This window comes from Schistocerca piceifrons, chromosome 10, assembly GCF_021461385.2.
Source record: "Schistocerca piceifrons isolate TAMUIC-IGC-003096 chromosome 10, iqSchPice1.1, whole genome shotgun sequence".
NCBI lineage: Eukaryota > Metazoa > Arthropoda > Insecta > Orthoptera > Acrididae > Schistocerca > Schistocerca piceifrons.
In genome coordinates this window covers 137,279,250-137,285,249 of record NC_060147.1, presented here as the reverse complement: position 1 = coordinate 137,285,249, position 6,000 = coordinate 137,279,250, and the positions used below count along the sequence as shown (strand labels likewise).

At 42.2% G+C, this 6,000-nt stretch overlaps 1 protein-coding gene across 3 annotated transcripts in view; it reads left to right on the top strand.

The window, feature by feature from the left end:
- The first annotated feature begins 3,717 nt into the window (after window positions 1-3,717).
- Window positions 3,718-6,000, top strand: part of LOC124719117 — a 225,082-nt gene continuing 222,799 nt past the window's right edge. For all 3 annotated transcript variants that reach the window (XM_047244811.1, XM_047244810.1, XM_047244812.1), the window contains exon 1: window positions 3,718-3,853. The gene's annotated coding sequence lies outside the window, so the exon portion shown is untranslated. The remainder of the gene's footprint in view (window positions 3,854-6,000) is intronic.

Genomic DNA, 6,000 nt, shown 5'->3' with positions numbered 1-6,000 from the left:
ATCTACCTTCTATATATTTATCGTGGATCCACTCAATCAATGAACTTTTGATCGGGTAACCTTAGAAATACCAGCATAAACTTGTGTCCTGCGAAGCAGTATTAAGATCTCTGAATTTCACCCTTTGCTTTTCTCATAAAATATACATACCCACTGCATATACTAACTGAGTACACGTAAGGTTTATTTTAATCCAAGAAAACCTTAAGTAACAATTTAAAACAATTCTGAACCTCTTCAGGTGCTAACAATACGTGGCCCGCTAAGTTCCCTGCTTGAATTCGGCCACTCGGCACTTTAGCTAATCATGATTTTATTTGTGTCCTGCTTGTAAAATGGTTCCTTTATTTTCTCGCCGCTTATCCACTCAACTGCTGCTGCACTCTATCACGATATAGTGAAACACTGCGTATTTATCCAGCTAATTCTTGGTCCGCTCTAAGATAGTGGTATTTAGACAACAACCTCGAACATGTGTTTGAGGCTTTCCCTTCTTGATACACACACCAACCACTACCAAACCACTTCAACAAAACTGCCAACAAACCAATTATCTCTGGGCGACCTGTGACCACTAAATCGTACAACACGGACAGGAAATCGGTTCCACAGATTCCCAAAACCTGAGCACTTACAAATCCACATCTCTCCCTAACCAGGCTCACGCTGGATTTACCACAGCAAACTTTACGACCGAAACTGTCCACAAGACGACAATCAATTGATAGCTCGTGCACCTAAATTCGCCAAAACCAGTGCATCATCAGAGACTATTCAGAAAATCCCACAGAATCTCTGTATATTCCGTTGCTCAGAATTGGGAGGAAACAACCGTCACAGCCACGTAAATGAGCAGAGGCCTAACGGAATAAACAGCCACAGTGTCTCCGCGAACTGCACCCAAATTAAAATACTGTTACTACCAATCAAATCTCCTTTCCCTCTCCAAGACACACACTGATATATCCACTTAGTCAGGGAGAGATCTACATTGGAACTAACGATCTCTTTACATCATACCATAGGAACCATTTAAAATGAACAAACACGCAGGCCCAACTTTTGACAATTAATTAATTATTCGTTGCTGCTGTCGGTTCTCTACGACAGCGGCCAGCTGCTGCGCGTCGCTCAGGCAGCATCTCTGTACTCAGCAATGGCCCAATGGCCCATAGTTGCATCGCTGGGGTCGCGAGCGCTCACCACTGGTATTTTTCGTCGACGCTCTCGGATCATCTACAACATATTTTTTTCTTAATACATTATACATATATATTTACAGTAACCACCATGTGTTATTAGTAAGTTATCAGGTAGGATGCTCAGCACTAGTAAGGACGAACGTAACTCGTGTGTTTTGACACAACACAGGCCGTCCGTCTCATCCTCTCTGTATGCAGACGCCTTCTGCATTTCGTACTGCTCCACCAGCGCTGGTGTTGCTGAGCGGCTCCTACAGGGAGCCATTCACAAGACAGTGACATGGTCTCTGGCCTATGGCTTCCAGTTTTTGGCTGCTAAGTCGTGTGTCATGCAGTTCTGTTGGCATCGTACCATTCATCTGGAACCAGAACTTTACCTTCATGACGATCCACTCACTGTAGTGGAGACACATCGATTCTTAGGACTGATTTTCGATGCCTGATTGACTTGGCTACCCCACCTTCGTCAGCTTAAGCAGAAGCGCCAGCAGCACCTTAATACCCTCCGCTGCCTGAGCAACACCAACTGTGGTGCAGATTGCTCTACTCTGCTGCAGCTCTACAAAGCCCTTGTTCAATCCCGCCTTGACTATGGGAGTCTCATTTATGGTTCAGTGGTGCCCTCAGCATTGCATGTGCTCGACCAAGTGCACCATTGTGGCATACGTCAAACAACGGTAGCTCTTTGAACGGGTCCAGTAACCATTGTCCTGCTGGAGGCTGGTGACCTTTCATTGCAGATCCAACGTGCACAACTGCTCACCGGTTACGTTGCACGCATTCGTAGATCTCCTTAGAATCCGAATTACCGTCTCCTTTTTCCAACCATGGCAGTTCATCTCCCACATCGGCGGCCCAGGACAGGACTAACAATTGCGGTTCATGTGCGATCCCTTCTGTCTGAACTGGAGTTCGTCCCTTCGCCACCTCCCATCCAGGTCTGTCTGCATACACCTCAATGGTGTAAACCTAGGCCGCAGATTCGTCTGGACCTTTCGTATGACCCTAAGGACTCAGTTACTCCTGCTGCTCACTGTTGCCACTTCCGCTTGATTCTTGACATGTTCCGGGTCTCTGAAATGGTTTACACTGACAGCTTGATAGCTGATGGTCATGTTGGCTTCACCTACGTCCACAGAGGCCATTCTGAACAGCATTCCTTGCCCGATAACTGCAGTGTATTCACTGCAGAGCTGGTGGCCAACTCTTGTGCACTTCAGTTTATCCGTTCATGCCCTGGGGAATCGTTCTTCTGTGTACTGACTCCTTAAGCACCCTACAAACTATCGACCAGTGCTACCCTCACCATCCTTTGGTAGCGTCCATCCAGGAGTCCATCTATGCCCTGGACTCGTCCCATCGTTCAGTGGTGTTTGTATGGACCCCAGGACACGTCGGCATCCCAGGTAACGAACTTGCTGACAGGCTGTCCAAACAGGCTACGCGGAATCTGCTTCTGGAGAAGGGGATCTCTGAACCTGACCTGCGTTCTGACTTATGCCACAGGGTTTTTGGGCTTTGGAATACAGAATGACCTAACAGTACACACAACAAACTGTGTGTCATTAAGGAGACTACGAATGTGTGGAAGTCTTCCATGTGGGCCTCTCGCAGGGAATTAGTTGTCCTCTGCTGTCTCTGCATTGGCCACTCTTGGGCGGCCCACGGTTACCTACTGCGCCGTGAAGACCCACCTGAGTGTCGGTGCGGTGCCCGGTTGACAGTGGCCCATATTCTGTTGCACTGTCCCACTTAGGCTGCCCAGTGACGATATCTTGGGTTACCAGATCCGTTGCTGCTAATTTTATCTGACAACACCTCATCGACTAATATAGTTTTACGTTTTATTCGTGAGGGTGGCTTTTATCATTTCATCTAAGTTTTAACGCATGGCCTTTGTCCCTCTATGTTCTCCAACCTATTGTTTCTAGAGTGTAGGTTTTAATGTGGTTGCAGAGTGGCTGGCTTCTCCTTTCTTATCCTTATGTTAAGCCAGCCATGGTAATCTGCTTTGTTGTTTTAATCTCATCATGCCGTATCATGCCTTTCTACGGTTTTCTTGTCCCCTTTTGTCCATTTACATGTTTCTTGCCCTTCATCATACTTGTGATTTTTCCTTTCTTTTCGTTCCGAGTTGTCAGTCTCGTTTGTTTTATTCTCACGCTTGTGGCATTGTTTTATTCGGAACAAGGGACTGATGATCTTGTAGTTTGGTCCCTTTCCCCCTCTTTTAATCCAACTAACCATCTACTAACGCTTCTGGCTCCAGGGATTTTGCTGCCCCGTGCGGAACTTCTGAGCCCTGTTATTCGTGTATGACGATATATCGTTCCACTCGGATCGTTACATTTAACTTAACTTTCTATTGCCTGGAGTTCATTGACAACTGATCTGCATACTCGTCACGTTAACAAAACCAGTGATCTCTTTGAGGTTTGTACACACTGAACGAAACACTGACGTACATATTTCACAGAACTCTTTGCCTGACTGACAAAAACAACAGCTTACTCTGTTGGAGATCTGCTGCATCGCTTTATAAAGAATTTTAACAATTAATTTCAAAATAACGCATTATTATTTTTGTAAAATTTTGATGTTACAATTAAAATTTACAAAACGTATAGGAACTGATCTTACAGCCGAATAAGGTATAAAATACAATATAGTATGACATAAATTATATCTGTAGTTTTAAATATTAAAAAAACAATCTGAACTTTAATCACAATAATGTCCCTTGTATTATTTTAATTACAGTTTGGATTTGGTTACTAACATTCAGTGACATTACAAATTTCATGCTTCATCCGACTACATACGTAAAATTTACAAGTAAGACCTCAAATTCTGAAAATCGGAAAGTTGTGTGATGTAAACGATTGTAGAGTTAATTAGAAATGCAATTACAAAGGATATTAATTACAGAGGAAGACATGAAGTAGATAACAAAAGGAAATACATCGCTTAGTAATAACTTCTAAGCCGTTTCTCAGGATAATAATGTTTTCTGTGTCAACCCACCAACCAACTGCAATTAAGATAATTAGAGGTGCCAGCCACGTATGCGAACATTTCCACAGCCTCTTAATATTTGCCGCCAGATATTTAACGCTTCAATTTCTTGATTAAACATCTAACTCAGCACCTGTACATAATTTTGTTAATGACTCCAATCCCCTGGAAATCATGATAATGTACGTCTTTCCAGAACATTCTCTATACTTTGACAATGAATATCAAGTGTTTTAGCAAATTTGACAGAATGATATATATAAAGACAAACCCCACAAGTCCCTAGGAAGCACTGACTCGTCCGACAGCCAACCAGGTGCATACAAAAAAAGGTGGTACCGGTCTCTTCATTAGAGTCTTGGGGAAGGCTGTATCGTTGTACCGTCTTATTTTCACATATCACTCATACTCGTACAACTTTTTCGTGTAAGTATGTCTATAAGAGCGGAGCGAGGTACAGGGTACTGTTCAGCAGAACTGGAGTGAAATGTACAACATTTTGAGTTTTACTGGTAACACCAAAAGAAATTATTCAACAGAAGTTAAATTGTAAGAAGTTATGTCACTTGCAGAATTTATAACATTCACTTTACTTTTTCTCCTTCCCTGAGCAAAGGGTAGTGCGTGGTGCGAGACCTGTAGCAGTCGGTGGAGGCAGGCACTATGTTGTCGCTACTGCCATAGAGAATGGAGAGTCACTTCAGTATAAAAGCTTTATTTGCTGAAAAAAGAAGTGTCTAGCTTGTTCATGCCTTTTTAATGTGTCTGTGGTACATAATGGGTAACACGAGGGATTAAAAAGTTGGCAATCACCATCAGAAACAGACGTGCTGCAATGAGTACGACAATAAAACCGTACTACAGAAAATACTGAAGAGTCTATAGGAAAGTTTAACAGGCAGCAAAAAGGTTAAGCAGTGATATGTGTACCAACAGGGGAAGAAGAAAATCAAAATCAGTTTTGGAGGTTGTAAACAGTAGCATAAGAAAATGTAAAACTGAAACCCATAATATCAAAAGTGAAGATAAAGTGATAGAAGATGCTCAGCAGGTTGCCAATATATTCAGTGAACATTATGTAAACGAAGCACCAAACCTGATTAAATCTAATAAAAACATGAAAGTACCAACTTGTAAAAACACGATGTTTCTGTACCCAGTAACAAAGTCTGAGGTGAGAACTGCTATTAATAAATTAAAAAATAAAATGTCTAGTGGTACTAGACATATTTCCACAGGCATAAATTCACAGCTACCTGATATTGTTAATATTTCTTCCAGGACAGAGGTGTTTCCATCAAAACTGAAGTTATCCATAATACAGCTACTCTACAATAAAAGATGATAATATAGGCTAGCGGATGTAAATAATTATAGACTGTCCCCCTGACAGATTGTTCTAGTGTTATTGAAAGAGTAATGTGTGAAAGGCTATGTGACTTCCCAAATAAAAATAAAACACTGACTAATGCTCAAAATGGGTTTAGGAAGGATAGATCAATAGAAACAGCAGTCTCTTAATCCATGAGAATGGTCCTAAACGCCTTGGGTAGGGGTGAAGTAAGCTGTGGGGTATTCTTAGATTTATCAAAAGCATTTGATCTAATCGGCTGTGATTTTCTGCTTATGAAATTAGATTGTTACGGGGTCTGGGGACAGGCCTTCAGATGGTTGAAATCTTGTCACTCTGATAGAGAAGAGTGTGTACAAGTAAGTCATGGAAAAAAAACTAGCTGTTGCATGCCCCCGGGGTTCTGTATTAGGCCTTTTGTTGTTACTGGTA